The sequence below is a fragment of the Sarcophilus harrisii genome, chromosome 5 (assembly GCF_902635505.1).
Source record: "Sarcophilus harrisii chromosome 5, mSarHar1.11, whole genome shotgun sequence".
NCBI lineage: Eukaryota > Metazoa > Chordata > Mammalia > Dasyuromorphia > Dasyuridae > Sarcophilus > Sarcophilus harrisii.
In genome coordinates this window covers 117,453,931-117,474,677 of record NC_045430.1, presented here as the reverse complement: position 1 = coordinate 117,474,677, position 20,747 = coordinate 117,453,931, and the positions used below count along the sequence as shown (strand labels likewise).

The window sequence follows — 20,747 nt, the reverse complement described above, 5'->3', positions numbered from 1 at the left end:
GTCTATTGAAAGGAAGAGAGCTGGAAGGTGGTATAGGTAGCTTGAAGAAAGAACACCTTGGGACAGGAATTATGGGGAGTATGAATGAAATTAAAGCAGAGAACAATTGAAAGATTGCTGTAGCTCAGCAAGATCTCTCTTGATATTAGATAAGAAATCCATAGTGGATTCATTTGGCAAAGTCAGAAAGTTAAGAAAAAACAAAAGATAAGAAGCCAAGAGAGGAAAGAGTCTCCAGGAGGAAGGAGTGATTGATAATATAAAAAGTTTCAGAAAGATCAGGAGGAAGGAGGGATGAGAAAAGACTACTAGATTTAACAATAAAAAGATCACTGGCAACTTTGGAGAGAACAATTTTAGATGAATCATAGAGTTAAAAGCCAGACTAGGATGGATTAAAAAATGAATGGAAAGTGAGGAGACTAAGGCAATGAAGGTAAGTGCTTCTTTATTAAAATTTGACTCTGAAACCAAAGGGACATAAAGTCAAATTGTCCTATTTTTTCCTAATATGTCTTTTAAAAGAGGGGGAGACTTGGGACAACCCAAGCATGTTTATATACTCACAGAACTGGATATATTCACCAATATGTCTTTTTTATAATGACTGGGGAAAACCTGAGCACATTTGTAGGTATCAAATGGAGTGAAAATTAAAGAGAAAGGAGATTGATAACTCAAGGAAATTAGGACACTTCTATAGACCTCCATTATATTTTCACTGTGAATATAAAGACCAAGTAACTTAAGACACACATGCATAGGAATTTTCACTCTAACTCCCTTGGTTTAGTATCTCTGTATGGGTCATTTGTATTTATTGTAATTAACATTTCACTAGGTTTGCAAATTTTCTCTGTACCAAATGGATATCTAACAAAATAAGACACAGCAACAATAAATCAAACCCAAAAAAAGTTCCCTCTTAAAAACTCTATGTAGTTATTTTTTTTTTTTTAGTTCATGAAAACAAGTTCCAAATTTAGTGAAACTTCTTTAACGTCCCTATCAGCATTTATGAGCTTCTTTCACAACTGGCATTGAGTGTCCTTTCTTCTCTCTGCTCTAAACCCATAGGAAGTTCCTTAGATCTCCCTTTCCATACATTTTCTCTCCTATCAGTGGGGAATCATAAAAGAAAAAAAAACCATTGAACTAGCACTGAAATGAAATCTTCCAAAAGATGAGATAGTTAATAGAAGTAGATGTTCAGGTAGGAAACCAATGATTTTATTATGTTGGACCTGCTTTTAAGGAAAGGGTGCTAAATTTAAGGGGGGAGAGAGAGAGACAAGAGGGAGAGACAGAGAGAAAGAGAGAAAGAGAGAGAGAGAGAAAGAGAGAGAGAGAGAGAGAGAGAGAGAGAGAGAAAGGAGAGAAGTGAATGCCATCCTGTAGACACCCCACCAGCACTCACCAGAGGGAATCAAGTTGCCGCCAGTTTGGCTGGGGTTCAGTGCCATCTGCGTAGTATTTAAAAGTGAGAGCCAAACTCTGAGCTATTTTACTGAAGTTAGGAAGGAAGCTCTCCAATCTATATCTGAAATTCAACAGTTCCAGCTCCTGATCATCACTAAAGGATCTCATCAGGGTCAAGAAGCTTAAAAAAGAAGTCATTTTTTTTTTCTATCCATATGAAGACTGAGCATAATGTAGTGTAAAGAACACTTAGATTTGGAAACAGAGGATTCAAATTTGAATCCTAGCTAAGGCACTGACTAGCTTATGATCTCGGGCAAACCAATAAGCTTCTCTTATTCTGTTTCCTTATCTATAAAATTGAAAAAATATAATATGGCAAAACACTGGATTATTGTGAAGTTTATAGGAAATAATACACGTTTATGGGGGCAACTGTTGTTCAGTCATTTTTCAGTCATGTCCAAGTTTTGGGGTTTTCTTGGCAAAAATATTAAAATCGCTATTTCCTTCTCCACCTCATTTTATAGGTGAGAAAACTGAGGCAAATAGGGCTAAGTCTTGTCCAAGATCACTTTATTTGTCAGTGTCTTGGGCCAGATTTGAACTCAGGAGAATGAGCTTTCCTGACTTCCTGACTTCAGGTCCAGCATTCTATCTACTGTACCACTAGAGGTTATATATCATATACCACAGCAGATATTCCAACCTTATACTGTTTAGTTATTTTAAATAGTTGAAAATAATATTGATTAATATAGGCATACACTGTAATTTCTCTGTTTCTCCCTTTTGATTAAGTTTATTTAGGTTTAACTTTGAGATCATAAATATTATCCTGGCTTTTGTTTTTTTACATTAAAAAATACCACTCCTGATCTTTGTGCTTGTGTGTAACTTTTACATCCTATCCCTCCTGATTCCTGTGCTTTACTACCTGGTACCTTGCCCTATTATTGCTTAACCTATTTCACTTCCCCAAAATAGCTCCCTGATTTTTCTCCCTGACCATTTCCCCATGCTCTTTTGTTTCTATATGTTATTCCCTCTTTATTTCATTCCCATTAATTTACACACCTTATCCCATTCCTGTTAATCCTATTCCCTTAGCCTCTTATTTCTCTGTAAATTTAGAAAACTTTTATTCCCTTTTAAATGTATATGCTATTCTCTCTTTAACCTAGAGCTGATGGAAGTAGGGTTCCCTCTAAAAATCCCTTCTTTGTCTTCTCCCTGCTCCTTATTCCCTTACTTTCTTATTTTTTCCTGAATTTAGAAGACTTTTATATCCTTTTAGATATATATGTATTGTTCCCTCTTTAATCTATTCCTGATGAAACTAAAGTTCCAAAACTATCAGCCCTCATCCCTCATCTAATTCCTCTGTGTCACTTCTTCCTCTCATAACTCATTTATATAATTATTCTTTGTACTTTTCTTTCATGGTTTTGCTTTCTAAAATCACATCATGCTCAGTTCTACCTCAATATTCCCAATTACTAATGACAATCTTAGAATTTTGGTTTACATTTATTTGTATGAAAAAATAGTGTGTCCTTATTGAGTCCCTTGTAATTAATCTTTGATGTTTACCTAATATTTCTCTTGGATCTTGTTTGTCAAATTTTCCATTAATTTCAGGTCTTTTTGCAAAAAACTACTGAAAGTCTGGCAATTCATTGAATGTCCTTTTTTGCTGTTGCTATTCAAGATTTTCTTAATGTTTCTGGGTTTGATATTTTCAGCCACCAACTTCGTGCTTATGCTCTTTGCTGTAAGCCACTAAGTTTTGTGTGATTTTTACTATGACTGAATTATTTTTTCTTGTTGCTTGTAATATTTTCTCCTTGACCTAGGAGTTTCAGAATTTGGCCCTGATATTTCTGTAGGTTTCCTTTAGATTCTCTTTCATATGGTGATTAGAGAATTTTCTTCTATTTCTACTTTCCCCTCTTGTTCTAACACTTCAGGACAATATTCTTTAATTATTTCTCCTATTATTGTATCAAGATTCCTTTTTTGATCATAGCTTTCAGGTAGTCCAACTATTGTATATTTTCTGTTCTTGATCTGTTCTCAGTTGTTTTTCTTAAGATGTTTCACATTCTCTTCTATTCTTTTATTCTTTTATTTGTTTTATTATTTCTTGGTTTCTTCAAACTCCGCTGGCTTCCCCTCTGCCCAATTCAAATGTCCTAAGTGTTGTTTTCTTCCTTAAATTTCTGGATCTCCTTTTCCACTTGGTTGACTTTATTTGCATAATCTTGATTTGTTTGGATTATTCCTTTTTATGTCTTGAGAACTCAGATTGCACAACCATCCATGATTCCAGGTGACCCAAGATGAAGCATGCTACCTATCTCCCAAGAGAGTTAATGTTTTCAAGATTCAGAATGAGACAATTTTAGATGTAGTTAATGCAAGAATTTGTTTTGTTGAATAATGTATATTTTTACTATAGCTTTTTATTGACAGAACATATGCATGAGTAATTTTTCAACCTTGCCTTGCAAACACTTCTGATCCAACTTTTCCCTTCCTTTCCTCCACCCCCTCCCCTAGATGGCAGGTAGTCCCATACATGTTAAACATGTTTAAATATATGTTAAATACAATATATGTAGACATATTTATACAGTTCTCTTGTTGCACAAGAAAAATCGGATTTAGAAAGGTAAAAATAACCTGGGAAGAAAAACAAAAATGCAAGCAAACAATAACAGAAAGAATGTAAATGCTATGTTGTGGTCCACACTCATTTCCCAGTGTTCTTTCACTGTGTGTAGCTGGTTCTGTTCATCACTAATCAAGTGGAATTGAATTGAATCCTCTCATTGTTGAAGATATCCACTTCCATCAGTACTGGTCATCATATAGTATTGTTGTTGAAGTATATAATGATCTCCTGGTTCTGCTCATTTCACTTAGCATCAGTTCATGTAAGTCTCTCCAAGCCTCTCTGTATTCATCCTGCTGGTCATTTCTTACAAAACAATAATATTCCATAACATTCATATACCATAATTTATTCAGTCATTCTCCAACTGATGAGCATCCCTTCAAATTCCAGTTTTTAGCCACTACAGAAAAGGTTTCCACAAAAATTTTGGCACATACAGGTCCTTTCCCCTTCTTTAACATCTCTTTGGGATAAGGTATGCACAGTTTGATAACTTTTTGATCATATTTCCAAATTGCTCTCCAGAATGGTTGGATTTACAACTCCACCAATAATGGATCAGTGTCTCAGTTTTCCCGCATCCCCTCCAACATTTGTCATTATCTTTTCCTGCCATTTTAGCCAATCTGAGAAGTGTGTACTGGTATCTCAGAGTTGTCTTAATTTGCATTTCTCTGATCAATAATGATTTGGAATACCCTTTCACATGAGTAGAAATAGTTTCAATTACATCATCTGAAAATTGTCTGTTCATATCTTTTGACCATTTATCAATTGGAGAATGGCTTGATTTCTTATAAATTTGAGTCAATTCTCTATATATTTTGGAAATGAGACTTTTTCAGAACCTTTAACTGTAAAAATGTTTTACCAGTTTATTGCTTCCTTTCTAATCTTGTCTGCATTAGTTTTGTTCGTACAAAAGCTTTTTTTAACTTGATATAATTAAAATTTTCTATTTTGTGATCAATAATGATCTCTAGTTCTCACAAATTCCTTCCTTCTCCACAACTATCCTGAGATAAATTATCCTATGTTCTTCTAGTTTATTTATAATCTCATTCTTTATGCCTAAATCATGAACCCATTTTGCTCTTATCTTGTTTTACGGGGACATTGTATATTTATTAGAAAGTTGTTTTTTCTTTCTTTTTTTCAGTAGGGGAAGAGAAGGGAGAGAAAAATAATAATAATAACATTTTATACAGTGCTATTTAAACATAAATGCATGTTAATTGAGAAATGGGGGGTAAACAATTTAAAATGTTAAAACTTTAATACCTAGAACTACCTAATAGTGTGAGTTCCCTCATAAAACAGTGAGTGACTCCTTGCAATAGAAATTTAAACATAAGCCACATGACCATAATAGGATATTGCAGAGAAGCTTCTTTCTTTAAATAAAAATTAGACCAGGTTGGTAACTACCAACTCTGAGAATGTGAGATTTTTCCCAGATTCTTCTGACCAATTATCATCATCTATAGAGCATAAAAACACTTATTTGGTAGCTTTGGTCTGAATTATGCAGGGAATTTAGATCAGACTTGAGGGTTTTTTTAATCATTTACTTCTCTTTGCTAGAAGTTTTTGGCATTACAAACTATAAGTATACATTTCCATTGCTGAAATAAAGAGACAATCTAGAACCTAATGACCAAAAACCAGGTTTGGAGGCAGGAAATCTCATTTCTATACAAGGTTATTAGCAATTTTTGAGCGCCTTTCTTCCAATCAACTTTCCCTATATCTAAAATTATACATCTGTACAACTAGGAGGAAAGGGAGAGAGGAAGAGGATAATATTGTGTTATTTGATAGAATTATTATTGCAACTAACAAAATTACTATCTATCTCTATATAGATGTAGAAATATTAGAATAGACTGTAGAAACCATATTCTAGCCATCAAAAGTCATTCTTTTTTCTCCTAAGGAACCTTGTAGTAATGCTACTGAGATAAAATCAAAAGAATGAATTGACTATATCACTTGAGGGGATAGATGTGAAAAAATTTCTAATATTCATTGGGGAAGTGAAAGCATTATTCACATTAAATGGAGCTACCAGTGTTGGGGTTTTTTGGTTTTTTTTTTCTGTCCAGACCTGTTAACTTAATGATTTTGGTGCCAGCCCAAATCCTGATCATGGGTGAGGAGTGAAGGGGTAGAACTCATGAAGAAGGTCAAATAGGAACCCATTTTATTTTCTCAGCTTTATATACCCTAATATAATGACATTACTATAGCTCACTGCACATGCAGTAACTATAGGATGCTGCACATGCAGGACCACATACACAACTTGCTATTGTGTGCAAATGTTTCCTTGCCACTTCAATAAACTCTGCCTTAATTACAACACGGTTGTTATGCCCCCTGATTTCTCAGAAAGGCCAAGATGCTCTTAGGGGGATGGGGAGCCAAACCAGATGTCTCAGCAGAATTCCACTGGACTAAAGGGTCTTATAATTTGCCCAGGCTTCCCCACTATTTGTAACCCTCTAGATTTTTCTTTTCCATTTACTCTACCTGGGACAGTGAAAGAGTCCTAGTTCCAGATATGTGTGTTTTCTCTAATTCAACAAGCATTCATAACATACCAAATATATATTCTATGCCTGATGGTAGGTGCTGGAGACACAAAGCCAAGAACAAAATAAGCCTTGCTCTCAAGGAATTTACATTCCACTTGACCTAAAATTATTGGATTTGGGCTTTTAAAAAAAGCATTTCTTGTCTATAATCTCATTAGACATTCAGAAGAACCCAAGGTTTTTATGAAGATCTGCTTTCTGATCTAAGAAAGCTAACTCCTTTACCTAAATTCAACTATATTTTTTTCTAAATAACTATGTATAGGGTGAGTTAAGGGGCTCAGTGGATAGAGCACCAGCCCAGAAGTCAGGAGGACCCGAGTTTAAATCTGGTCTCAGACACTTAACTCTTCCTAGCTGTGTGACCCTGAGCAAGTCACTTAACCCCAATTGCCTCAGTAGTGGTGGGGGGGGGGGAACCCTATGTACAAAGCATTATACTAGGCAGTGAACACACAAGACAAAATAAGACTTGACTCAGAGGTATAGAATAACTGTTATAATAGCACTGAGGAGGAAGCTAGAATGACAAGTTTCATTGTAGTATTGAGCATGGCAAGGGAGAGTTAATTGCAATAAACCATAAAAGGTAGATTAGAATCAGTGCTTGAATGCCTTTGAATAACAAGCTCAGGAGTCTGTATTACTAAATGTCCTATAACTCCCTGATAAGAGAGTGATAAGTTCAGGTTTAGACTTCAGGAATCTCATTTTGTTAGCCATTATGAGGCTAGATTGGAAAGGGGAGCAACTGGAACCAGGAAGAGCATAAGACACTATTATTGTGATAATAGGGGCAAGAAGTCACAAGTGACAAAACAGGAGAGTAGCTATGAGAATGGAGAGAAGGAGATAGATGAGAAAAATATTGTAGAAGGAAGGACACTTAACAATTGGTGGATATTGGTGGGGTAAGGAGAGTGATTCTAAGGATGTGAACTCAGTTGCCTGAAAGAATGGTGGTAGACAAGTAGAAATAGGGAAGTTTAGATAACCCACAGGTTCAAAGATAAAAATGAGATATAGTGAATCTGAGACTATTCATCAGCAGTTGATGATAAGGGACTCAAATTTGGGAAACATTAGAGATAGATATCAAGATTTGTAAATCATCTGCAGAGAGAAGAAAATGGAACCCTAAGAGATCTTCAACAGAGAAGAGAATTTGGGGAAACATTATCATGGAGCAGGAAGTCAATGAAGAGCCAGCAGAGGTGACTGAAAAACAATGCAATTGGACAGGACAGAGAATCAAAAGAGATCAGTGTCAAAAAAAAAAATCAAGGAAGGAGTAAATTGGCCAACTGTATCAAAAGGATGTAAAGAGGTTAAGAAGAATGAGGAATAAACAGAGGAAATTAGATTTTAGTTAATTAATCAATAGCCCGTTGGTAATCTTTGATAGAAAGAGAACCTGCCAACTTATTGTTAAAAATTGAGGGAGCGATGTACAATTTTTTAGCATCCTGATTTATTTCACCTAATTTTTCCTTCCTCTTCACAGGAAGAGTTGCAAATACTCATAACTAAGTTTTTCTCCCACCTAGACTAGTTTTTTCATCTGATCATCACAATGGTCATGAAAAGGAGTTCATCTGGTTGTAGGCTTTGGGAAGCTTCAACAAAGCTCACTTCCTATTTTAAAGTGATTCAACCAAGAAGCAGTTTGATCTCTGTGAGCTGTACATCTTGCAATTCATCTATGGGGACAGGAGACAGCATGGAGGCTTTCAGAAGGAACCAATAGCAATGAAATAGAACACAAGGGAAATGCAAGTGACTGAGACAAAAGGATAGCTCAGATTAACCCAATCATTGGCAGACTAATGTCCAGGGGTTGGATTTAGCCATCCTGACACCAGATCCATTAGGTTGGAAAGAACTGAGGTTAGAAGGAAGGACATCCAAATATAAAGCATGAACCAAGCCACAGCCACTGTAACTGGGTCCCTCATATCTCCAATGAAAGACTACATGCTTGAGAACCAGGAAGCCTAGTTTTTATAACAGAAGTGCTACAAATTGGGTGGTATTTTCTAAGTGGTACAGTGGATAGAGTACCAGATCCAGAGTCATTAAAACTCATCTTCCTGAGCTTAATTCTGATTTCAGACACTCACTAGCTGTATGATCCTAGGCAAATCATTTAACCCTAGTAAATGGGCTGGAAAAGAGACAGTAAACCACTCCAATATCTTTGCCAAGACAACCTCAAATGGGGTCATAAAGAATCAGATACATGAATAGTAAACTTGAGCTTTGTGTGTAGATAATCTACAGTTCTGATATCTAAATATTGCCTGGTTCTTTATCACTTTCATCCAAAATCTTAGTGATCTAGTTGAAAAAAAGGCAGAGGGATATAGTGATTTAAAAAAAAAAAAAAAACCCTGGGTTTCTATTCAAAGGATGTAGGTTAAAAGCCTGCCTCTACTAGTTGCTACCTGTGTGAAATTGGCCAATTCATTTAATTTCTCATAGTCTTGACTTTCTCATCTGTAAAATGAAGGAATCTGATGAATAATTAATTAGTAAGTCCTGTATCCATGATGTCTGACATCCTTCAGTCTGGCTTTGACATGCTTCAGCACTTCTTCATATTACAAGAGAGGAGAGAAGAAGAGAAGGGATAAGAGGGGAAGAAAGGAGAGAAGAGGGAAGGGGAGGGAAGAAGATGCTGCCTCCCCCTATCTTTTTTCATCCCAAATTTCTTTCCAGCTAGTACAACTAATTCCCAGATACCAATTCCCTCACAATCCCTTTTAACTCTACATGTTTCTCATGTTGTACTTCTCCAGGTGAATATTCCTCCATTTATTTCACAAACAGAATTTTCTGATTTTTGTGAAGGTGTCCAACAAGGGAGAATTTGACCTTTACTTAACTTTTGCAAAAATTCACCTATTGTTAAACTTCCATTCCAGCCATTCTACACTCATATGAGAGATGAACATAGTCCATTATATAGCACCATAGGGATGTTAATTATAGATTACCTGGATGTATCTAGAACATTTTCTAGTAGTAAAATAGTAGTTTATATTCTGTTGAACAGCAGTCTACATGGTGCAGAATTAGAAGGAAAAATTTAATCCTTCAGGATAACCTAAGAGAAATTTGATCACTATAATCAGGTCTCTACTCAATTTTATTACCAAAAAAAGTTTACTTTGATAACAACCTTTTGAAATTGATAATAGGAATCAGCTTTAAACAAAGTACAGGAGGATATTTACTTCCTTGCAAATAATTTCCATTCAGAGAGATTAATTAATCTTACAGAAATGTTGGCTTATGTGGCCTTGTGCCCCAGTTTTCAGAAGTCGGGAGTCATAAGAACTTCCATCTACTTTGATTTCCAATGTGAAAAAAAATCCCAACTGCCAAAGATGATATTAAAAATATACTTTCACAGGATTTTCACTAAATAAATAAGAAGTCCAATGTAAATTATTTCATTTGAGAACCTCAAAGAGCTTGTGAGAATGAAACAATCTATGGATGTGTCATTTAAAGAAAAGCAAAAGTAATGAAACCATCTTTTTTGATTAGCCTCAGAAAATACTGTGATAGAATCTATTTACTAGCTCATTAGGCAAAGTATGAAAATGGATGAAGACATCCTTACCTTCTATAAAACCCGTTGAGAGTGATAGGACTACATCAACTAATTTATCAATCTATTTATCTAGCATTTCACTTATGTCCTGAACTCATTAGCTTACTCCCTAGTTCTATTCCCCTTTTTGACATCTCTGTTTTTATCCATGATATCTCCATTCTCCCAGATACTTATGCTCATTTTCTTCCCTAAAGACAATTAGGTGATACAGTGGATAAAGCGCTATCCCTAAAGACAATTAGGTGATACAGTGGATAAAGCGCTATCCATGGAATTAATAAGACTTGAGTTCAGATCTGGTCTCAGGTACTTACTCTGGACAAATCACTTTCCACAATTGTAAAATGGGGATAATAACATCTGTCTCTCTACTGAATAACAGAATACAGAGTTCAAATATGCCTCAGAAGACATCTAGTCTATTGATGTCAAGCTCAATTAAAAATAGATACTTGTGAATCACATATTGCCTTAGAAAATCATAAACCTTATTTGTGCTTTATTAATTTTTTTTAATTTTGTTAAACATTTCCCAGTTACATTTTAATCTGTTTCAGGTACTTGCAGTTCCTTGTGTACTAGTATGATAGCCTCTATCCATATCATATCTGAAAAGAAATCCTCTCTATAAGATCTAAGATCTCTGATAAATTTTATAAGAATTCCATCTATATCTTCATTGAAGTCTTTGATTAAAATGTTGACCAGAACAGGTCAAGGACAGACTTAGGCAATTCTACTAGAGATCTCCTCTACACTGACATCACTCTATTAATAATTCTTCTTCAATCAATCAACTATATATAGTAGCCCATATTCTTCCATGTTACTCCATGTTAACTAAGTCCAAAGAATGAAGGATTCTCTTAAGTGATTTGTCATAATCCTGGTATTTATCTTTATATTTATCTTTTATATTTATTTTTATATTTATTTATCTTTATATTTATCTTTATAATATTTATCTTTATAATCTTATACTATATATTTATTATCTTATATTATATATATATATATATATGTATATATATATATATATATCTTTATAAAGATATCCTACCATCAGTGATTCCTAATTCCTCCCTTTATAAATTCTTACAAATCAATCTTTAAATCATATCCTCTAAAATTTTCCCATCAGTCAACCAGCTTTGAATTTCAAAAGTCCATTCTTTTCTTTTTTGAAAACTGGAACACTTGTCTCATAGGAATCTATGATAACTGCCATTTTCCCAATAATTTTTTTGAATATCACTGACAAATTTAAAAATCATTTCCTCTTGCATAATTTTAAAATGCAGTTTCCTTTACTCTGATGACCTGAATTCATTAAAGATAAGCAATTTACTTGTCTTTGGTTTTTGTTCCAATTATTCATTTTTGTTCTCTCCTCAATTCAAAGATCATTCTCCTTAGTAAAGAAGAGGGAGTTATAACAGGATTTGAGTAGTTCTGCCTTCTCATCAGTGCCATCATCTTTATGCCATTCAATTCAAGCAATATTCCAATTCCTTCTTCATTCTTCCCCTTCTCAAAATAACTAAAAAGACCTTGTTAATTATTTCAGCAATCTTGTTCTCTCCAGAGTTTTTGTCCAATTTGCTTCACTTCTCCTGACATTCTTCTTATGAGAAAATGCCATTCTTTTGTTCTCACACTTCCATTATTTGCCTTTGCTTTTATTTTCTTCATATCTTTTAAAAATATAATTTGGTCACTGAGTTCTCAACTCATTTCTACTTCTTTCCTCTTACTTCAGACATTTATTATGGTTTTTCTCCTGGTTTATGGCAAAACTTACTAAATTCATTTCTATGATTTCAGTCCTTTGATTCAAATATACATAGCATTGTTCCTTTATCCCTTCAATGACAAAAAGTCTTTTGCAAGAGTAGAAAGGAAGAAAATAAGGAACTTTAGAAACTTGTGCAGCATGCAGGACCCACTACTTCCTGGTGTATCATCAACCTGTTCTACTTGCAAGATTTCTGAAATCCCTTTCGATTCCAAATAAATAAATAAATAAATTGCAAATATTTAGTAAAAACAGCAAATCTGAACTCATGAGTATAACTTTAACATTCTACTCCATTCTCTACCTCTGCTCTTTCTCTTTAGCTTCTCACTTTTTGAACATTTTGAACATCTGAAACATTTGGCCATCGGATGGCCAACAAGCATTTCATATACAACATATACAAAATAGAGCTCAAAAATACAACAAATACAAAATAGAACTCACTACCTCTTAACCTAAATCATTCCCTCTTCTGAACATCCCTGTTACTTTAGAGGGACAACCATCCTCCCAGTTGCCTAGACTGGTAACCTCAGTGTCATTTTTGACTCTTCACTCATGCTTGGTCCACATCTGCAATATGTTAACAAATCTTATTGGTTCTACTTTCACAACATAATAATAGCTAATATTTATGCAACCCTTATATGCCAGACACTCTGCTAAGTTCTTACAGTTATTATCTCATTTTCTATTCTTCCATCCTTCTCTACTTACACAGCCACTCATACACCCTTCTGGCCTGCTTTGGACTATTGCAATAGTCTTCTAATGAGTTTTCCTATATCTCTCTACTCCAACCTATCTTCCACTCTGCTGTAGGTCTATATCAACTCTTCTCCCTTATTCAGTAAATTCCAAGGGCTCCCTCTCACTTCCAGAATTAAATGTAGAGATTTCTTTCTGACATTTACAATTCTTTGTAACCTGGCTCTTTTCTACTTTTCCAGGCTTCTTACACTTTATATCTCTTTAAGCAATCTATGATCCAGCTACACAGGCCCACTTAAAGTTTTTTATATATAACATTCCATCTCCCATTTCCTTGTCTTTGCATTGATGATCCCTGACACTCTCCCTCCTAATTAGCGCTTCCTAGATTCCCTAGTTTCCTTGAAAACTCAAACAAAATTCTGCCTTATAACAGAGCTTCCCTCATTCCCCCATTAGTGCTTTCCTATTTGATATTTCCTTCCATCTACTCTCTATACATGTATCTCATATTTACCTAGTTATTTATTTATTGTCTCCTCTATTATAACATGCATTCCTTGAAGACAAGGAGTGTTTTTGACTTGTTTAGCATGATTCCAGGTACATAAGTGCTTAACAGGGTGACTGATAAGAGGAACCTTGAGCCACTTCCCAGGAGCCATTTATTTTCCAGCTCATTGCTTATGAAGTTATTTTGGGATAATGCAGAAAATCTCAGGTGGCTTCTTGGTCTCTATTGTAGGCCTTATAATTTAGGTTCAAATTTGGAATGAAATGAGACACTCATATAAACTACCTGTCAACAAAAAGTTTATTTAACATAAAAAGGATATTCAGCAAAAAAATAGTGTTGATTCACGTGGATGTAGTTTCTTTGCCTTTGCATTTGCAATAGTGGTGTACCAGTATCAGGGAAAGAGCTTCTTTCTAACTCCTCGTGCACTGATTTTTGTACTAAGGCTACTATGAAGCTTCATCAGAGGTTCTCACCTTGATCTCCGGGGCCAATTAAATCTAGAATATGGGTTTATTACCTTTTAAGGAAAAACTAACATGGAACAAGGCTTCAGGGAAAATTAAACTCTGCATGTAGAACAGGGACCTAGTAGATATTGATCTTTCCCAATATTGCCCTATCCCACTCTCCATGATGGTAGCAATGGGGGGATAGGAAAGAGCTCTTTCAATCTAAAAGGACTCTCCCTACTCCCTATACTATCATGAACATGTATCTTAGAATTCCCTCTTTTTTATGACTTCCCATAAGGGGTGAAGGAACTATATTCCTTCCCCAAATGGCAGAAATGCCAACTATCCAATGTAACTTCCAGAGGTTATACTTATACAGGTGAGCCTGACTGCTGCTTCTATTTTTTCTTTTTTTCTTTTTTTTTTTTTATTTTGCATAGGTAATCAAATAACGATCCCAAGATGGACATATCTAGTCTTGGAAGCAAACTTGTGATACTGAGAAATTGGGAGCATCAAATTTCTCTTTGAAATACTGACTACATTTGTTTATGTTTTGTTGGGGTTTTTTTGCATTCCTCAACTGAATTAAACATAATGTTATGTATTCAACAAATACTCCAAAAATATTGTTGATTGACTAATTGATAAGAGAATAATTGTAGGTATTAAAGCATATAAGGTAAAAAATTGTGCCAAGCACACTATTATAATTTCAATCATTTCACATATACATCATCTTGATCAGAAAAACTCAACTATAGATAGCAATGCAAAGAAGTATCATTGAAAACCTACCAGGGAAAACTGGGATCATTCTTATAGATGGCCTATTGTTTTATAATTTTCATGATGTTAAGTTTATTAATTAACTTTAAAAAACCAAAATGTGAATAAAAGTATAATAATTACTCCTAAAACTATAAAAAAATGTTCAGAAAGAATCAGATTCAAAATTAAATGGGAAGCCTATCTCTGAGCTATGATATTTCTTGTAAATAGTTGTTCTTTTTAATAGGCAAATATGTTTTAAATTTTTATATATTCTGTAAGTTGGGTAAAAATTATATCAGATTTCATCTGAATTTTACAAATTTCCAAATTCACTTAACCCCTTCTGTCTTTATGTGTCACAAAGAACTAAATAGCAAACCCATCCAAACCACCTGCATATAGAAAACTAAATGATTTAATTTTTATGATATTAGTAGAGAATTTAAACTCCAACATATTCAGCAATATAATGCCAAAGATCATAACAAAAATCAGGAAATCTTCTATTGCTAAGACTCCCATTCTGATCTCCAGATCAGCCTATTAGGATTTTTTTTTCCCAAAGGATAGCCAAGCTGAGAATACATGATGTTGATTTGGTCAGCAAATCATGCAACCTAAGAAAGGCACAGCTGTCACTTCCCTTCCTCAAAATTGAATATCTCAAGAACAGCCTAAAGTGCACAATCCAAAGTTTATCAAATGGGGAACTCCTACTTGACAATAAATACTCCCAAACCTAGAGAGCACTTTTTTTTTGGTGGAACCATTTTTCTTCAAGTGCACATTCTGATTCAGGTTGCTAAACAGATTGCTTTCTTTGTGAACAGAAATAAATATCCCTACTGATGCTGAATTTAGAAAGTGCTAGACTTACATACCTTTTTGTGTGAAAATCAGACATACAGACATGACCATACAGTATGACTATTCCCAATACTTTGCCATAAAATAAGGTAAGTAACAAAAAAGATACCTTCACATTTCTTTAGAAAGGTCACTTCAAACATTTTTGAATTAAGATTTCCCTTTCTGAAACAAACAAAACAGGCATAAATCAGTGATAATATAAACTCTGCTTTACCTCTTAGGAGTATTCTTACTCTTTGACTTCTCAATAGGGAGAAGTTATGGGGAAGGAAAGTTGAGGATGGTACTTGACATATGAACGACAGAATACAGAGATCAAATCCTTTCATCTTCTGGTACTATTTGCTTTTCTTCACCTAAGTTTCATTCAATTATCTCTCAGAATATATATTACATGACTTTTGTACCAATTTAAAAGTCAATTTAAAGGCCAGTTTTTGCTAGTAGGTAAAAAGGGTTTCTTTTAAAAAGTAAACTTAAGGCATTGAAGAACAAATATAAGCTTTCTAGGCAATATTACCTTTTCTATGTTCATGGTTTAACTTCAGGGATATGTTTTAGGTCTTAGGACTTCTATGACCCATTGATATCATGAGAGTTAATGTATGAAGAATCCCTGAATTCAAATCTGGCCTCAGATACTTAATGCTAACTATCTGTGTGACCCTGGGCAAGTCACTTAACCCTAACTGCACACACACAAAGAAGAATGGCATCTGCAATATATTTATTCTCCATTATTGAGGAATGACATTTCTCCATAAAACTTTCTACATCTTTATTTAGGCTACAAAATTGAGATGATAATAATACATTAGATTTTATGGATGCATCAATCATGAAAAATTTCTCAGAAAACATTTTACTTGATTAAATCATTACTTACATGTTAATTAAAGGAGTTCTCTCTTCAAAACTTTGGAATTAACTATGAGACATGAGAGACACTGGCACAGGACCACCCAGCATGGCAGGCCCACATCAAAGAAGTTGTTATTTTCTATGAGCAAAACAGAATTGCAGTAGCTCAAAAGAAATGTAAGATGTGTAAATTTGAAGACATTTCCACTTCAAATGTTCATATGAACTATTTGTGTCCAGATTGTTGAAGAGTCTTCTGAGTTCATATTGATCTGATCAGCCACAGTTGGAAACACTTTACCTTGATCCCAATGTCATTTTGATCATCTTTAAGAACAAACTACATGCTAACTATACCACAACTTGTTCTGTCATTACCAGGTGGTGAACATCCCCATAATTTCCAAATCTTTTCCACCACAAAAATAGCTATTATAAATATTTTGCACATAGAAGTTCTTTTCCTTTTTCTTTGATTTCTTTGGGATAAAAATCCACCAGTGGTATTATTAGGTCAAAGGATATGCATAGTTTTATAGCCCTTTGGATATAATTCCAAATAGTTCTCCAGAATGTTTGGACCAGTTCATAATTCTACCAACAATTCATTTGTGTCCCCACCCCCTCCAGCATCTCTCATTTCTATTGGTGTGAGATAGTACTTCAAAGTTCTTTTAACTTTCCTTTTTTTCTTTTTTATGATTAAAGCTTTTTATTTTCAAAACTTAAGCATAGATACTTTTCAACATTCACACTTGCAAAATCTTATGTTCCAAATTTTTTTTCCTTCCCTTTCCCCACCTCCTCCCCTAGACGGCAAGTAATCCAATATATGTTAAACATGTGCAACTCTTCTATATATATTTACACAATTATTATGCTACACAAGAAAATCAGATCAAAAAAGGAAAAGAATGAGAAAGAAAACAAAATGCAAGCAAACAACAACAAAAAGTGAAAATACAATGTTGTAATGGCTTTCTCCATCACAAGAACATTGGAACTGGTCTGAATCATCTCATTATTGAAAAGAACCATGTCCATTAGAATTAATTATCATATAATCTTGCTATTACCATATACAATGATCTCCTGGTTCTCTCACTTCACTTAGCATCAGTTCATGTAAGTCTCTCCAGGCCTCTCTGAAATTATCCTGCTAATTGTTTCTTATAGAACAATAATACTCATAACATTCATATATTATAACCATGTAGTTTTCCTGATTATTTTTTAATTAGGCCTATTTTTCCTTTTGTTTTTTCTGAGATAATGATTGCTGTCCCTGTTTTGTTTTTTTTTTTAACTTCAACTGAGACGCAATAGCTTCTGTTTCAGCCCCTTTAATTCTGTGTATATGTTTTTCTGTTTCAAATGTGGCTTTTCTAGGCAACATATTGTTGGATTCTGGTTTCTAATCCATTCTACTCTCTACTTCCATTTTATAAGCATGTTCTTCCTTGATACATAATTATGATTTTTTGTGTATTTCCCTGTATCGTATTTTCTTCTGTTTGTCCTTCTCTATCTCTTTTTACTTAGTCATTCCTCAAAAGTCTGTTTTACTTTTGACTACTACCTAGCTTAATCCAACCTGTCCTTTAATCACCTCTCTTTTTCTTATCTTCCCCCATACATACTCACTTCTTTCTTGGGTAAATTAATTTAATTTTTGTTCTAACACTTCAAGATATTTTTCTTGGATTATTTCTTGTATTACATCCATATTTCTTTTTTGGTCATAGCTTTCATATAGTTCAATTGTTCTAATGTTTTTACTTCTTGATCTGTTCTCCAAATCTGCTGTTTTTCTAATAAAATGTCTCACATTCTCTTCTATTTTTTTTCTTTCTTTACATTTTGTTTCATTATTTTTGTCTCTTATAACTTCACTGATTTCCCCTTACCCAATTCTAATTTTCAAAAAATAGTTTTCTTCCTTAAGCCTCTAGATCTCATTTTCTAGTTGTTTGACTTCCTTTTTATAATCTTGTTTTTCTTCAATTGTTATTTTGTTGTTGGAGTTTTTTTGTTTGTTTGTTTGTTTTAGTTTTTAGTTTTCCCTCAGTCTCTTTGATTTTTAAAGTCTTTTTTGAGTTCTTCTGTGAAAGGAGGAAACTATTTAACATTCCTCTTTGGGGTAGGAGAGACTTTTTTAACTTCACTATCCTCCTCTAAAGATGAACCCTAGTTTTCCCTATTCTCACAGTAACTTTCTGTGATTGGGTTCTTTCTGCTTTGCTTGCTTTTTTTCTAATAAGAGCTTGTTACTGTAATTCCCTCTCATTCAGTGTAATGGGAGGGGAGGAGCCAGGTGCCTTTGGCCTCAGTTCTTCCTTCTGCCCTGGAATCCAAACAAGAACTTCAATCTCTAGTAAGTGTCCACATCCAGCAGTGATCCTTACCCATAGCTTCTGAACTCACCAACCATGTGTTGGTTTCTTCTCATCCAGGGCTATGTCTCCTCAAGAGAACTGGGCCTGACATTCCTTATCAACAGAGACTCCCTCAATTTTCCCCAACTGGGACACCCGACATCCCACAACGAGAAGTAAAACTTCCTGCAGCTGGGGCCATGGTTACCCCTCAGCCCAGCTAACCCTAGAGCTGCCGCTTATTGTTTCAGCAAAATTAACCTGGAGGTGTTCACATTGCACAAGAACCCAATCTCCATCCTGGTAACTTTCTTCAACTCTTCTACAATTGTCTCAGGAGAACCACTGTTCTTCCCAACTCCTATTTGTTTTCAGCTGCTCTATGTAAATCCTAAAATGCAGTTTTGTCTTATTTGTGGAGGAAATCTGAAAAGGTTGGAATTTTCTGACCTATTCTATCATCTTCCCAAAATCCTCTTGTAAAGTGTTATTTTCATCAGTATTTTCTATGCTCTTTTACCAAGCTGTTAATTCTCTTTGCATAATTTTCTTGCATCAGTCTCATTTCTTTTCCCAATTTTTCCTCTACCTTTCTTGACTCTTTCTTTGATTCCTTTGGGAATTCTTTGGATATGTGTCCAATCAACATTTTTCTTTCAGGCTTTGCATTAGTCTTTTTACACTGTTGTCTGTAATCTCTTTCAGCCTAGTTGTCCAACCACTTGCTGCCTAAATTGACATTAATAAAGCATAAATTCTTGATCCTGGCACTGAAGACCTTCAACAGTATGGATACAATTCAGACCATCTATCCGGTTTTATATTGCTTCCTTTCATGTACTTTTCATTCCAGTCAAACTGTATTTCTTTGTCACTATTTTCATTCTGACTTCTACCATCTTTGTTCATTTGTACACACTGTCCCCTTGTCCTTGAAATTAACTCCTAGCACAGTGCCTCCTACATAGAAAATTCTTGAATAAAAATCTACTGAGCTTAAATGAATAGAAAAGGAAGGAGAGAGACTTATTTATATAATATACAGAAATTCATTTTCATGCAAAAGGTAAGAAAATGGTTAAATAGAAAAGAAGTCATAATGCTAAGATGGAACAAAGCGGGAAAAGAATATTGAAAAGTAGGATAAACCAAACAAGTCAGGACCTTTAGACACCCTATTCTTCATATAGTAAATATGAAATATGTATTTTTAAAAGTGAAATCTTGGCAGGTAGGTGACACATCTAATAGAACACTGGCCCTGGAAATCAGGAAGAGTTCAAAGCTGATCTCAAATACTGACTGTGTCACCTTGGTCAAGTCACTTAACCCTAATTTTCTCCCCTCTCCAAATAACAAACAACAACAAAAAATCCTGCAATGAGTATTCACAGTGATTTCACAATTTAAAATGTGTAGAATTTCACTGTTTATGTCCTAATGGATAATAAATACAGACTAACATGTAAACATGAAGATGCAAATTTGATAAGTGAAAACACTATACTGTATATTCCAACCCCTTCTTTTTTTCCCCCATTTCCTTATTTGTTATTGTTTTGGTTTTGCTATTTCCAGAAAATAAGACCCATCCCTAGAATGTGCTGAGATCCACATGGGAGACTGGAAATGTCTTATTCTGACACAGTAAGTATTTAAGGAAGTATAAGGAAGAGAAGCTGGCCTTAGGTGTTAAGTGATGAGAATAATAAAAACTGGCAATATAAACCCAAGAGGACTCTAGGGTTTATGTTTTAAGAGTGCTTTTATTTTTCCCTATTGTAAGGAACTCTAGGAAGGTAATACTCTTTGGCTCTGAAGAAATCCAATTCTGGTTTTGTTTCCAATTTAGTCAGCTATTTTGATTCAATAACTACAGTCAATTTGGTCAGACAACTAAAGGATTTTCCAAGTCTGGCCCAATCTCAGGCCTGTTTATATCCCCATTTCCATCTCTCTCCCTTATCAAGATTTCCCTGAAAGACTTCTTAGAACACTAAAATAAGATGATTTAAAGAAAAAGAATAGAAACAAGCTGAAAAAGAGTACACTCTCATAAAGACAAGAA

The 20,747-nt window shown here is 34.4% G+C and overlaps 1 long non-coding RNA gene across 2 annotated transcripts in view; it reads left to right on the top strand.

The window, feature by feature from the left end:
• Positions 1–20,747, top strand: part of LOC116419662 — an 88,094-nt gene that overhangs the window by 4,648 nt on the left and 62,699 nt on the right. For both annotated transcript variants that reach the window (XR_004229935.1, XR_004229936.1), the window contains exon 3: positions 20,258–20,326. This is a non-coding gene — a long non-coding RNA (uncharacterized LOC116419662). The remainder of the gene's footprint in view (positions 1–20,257; positions 20,327–20,747) is intronic.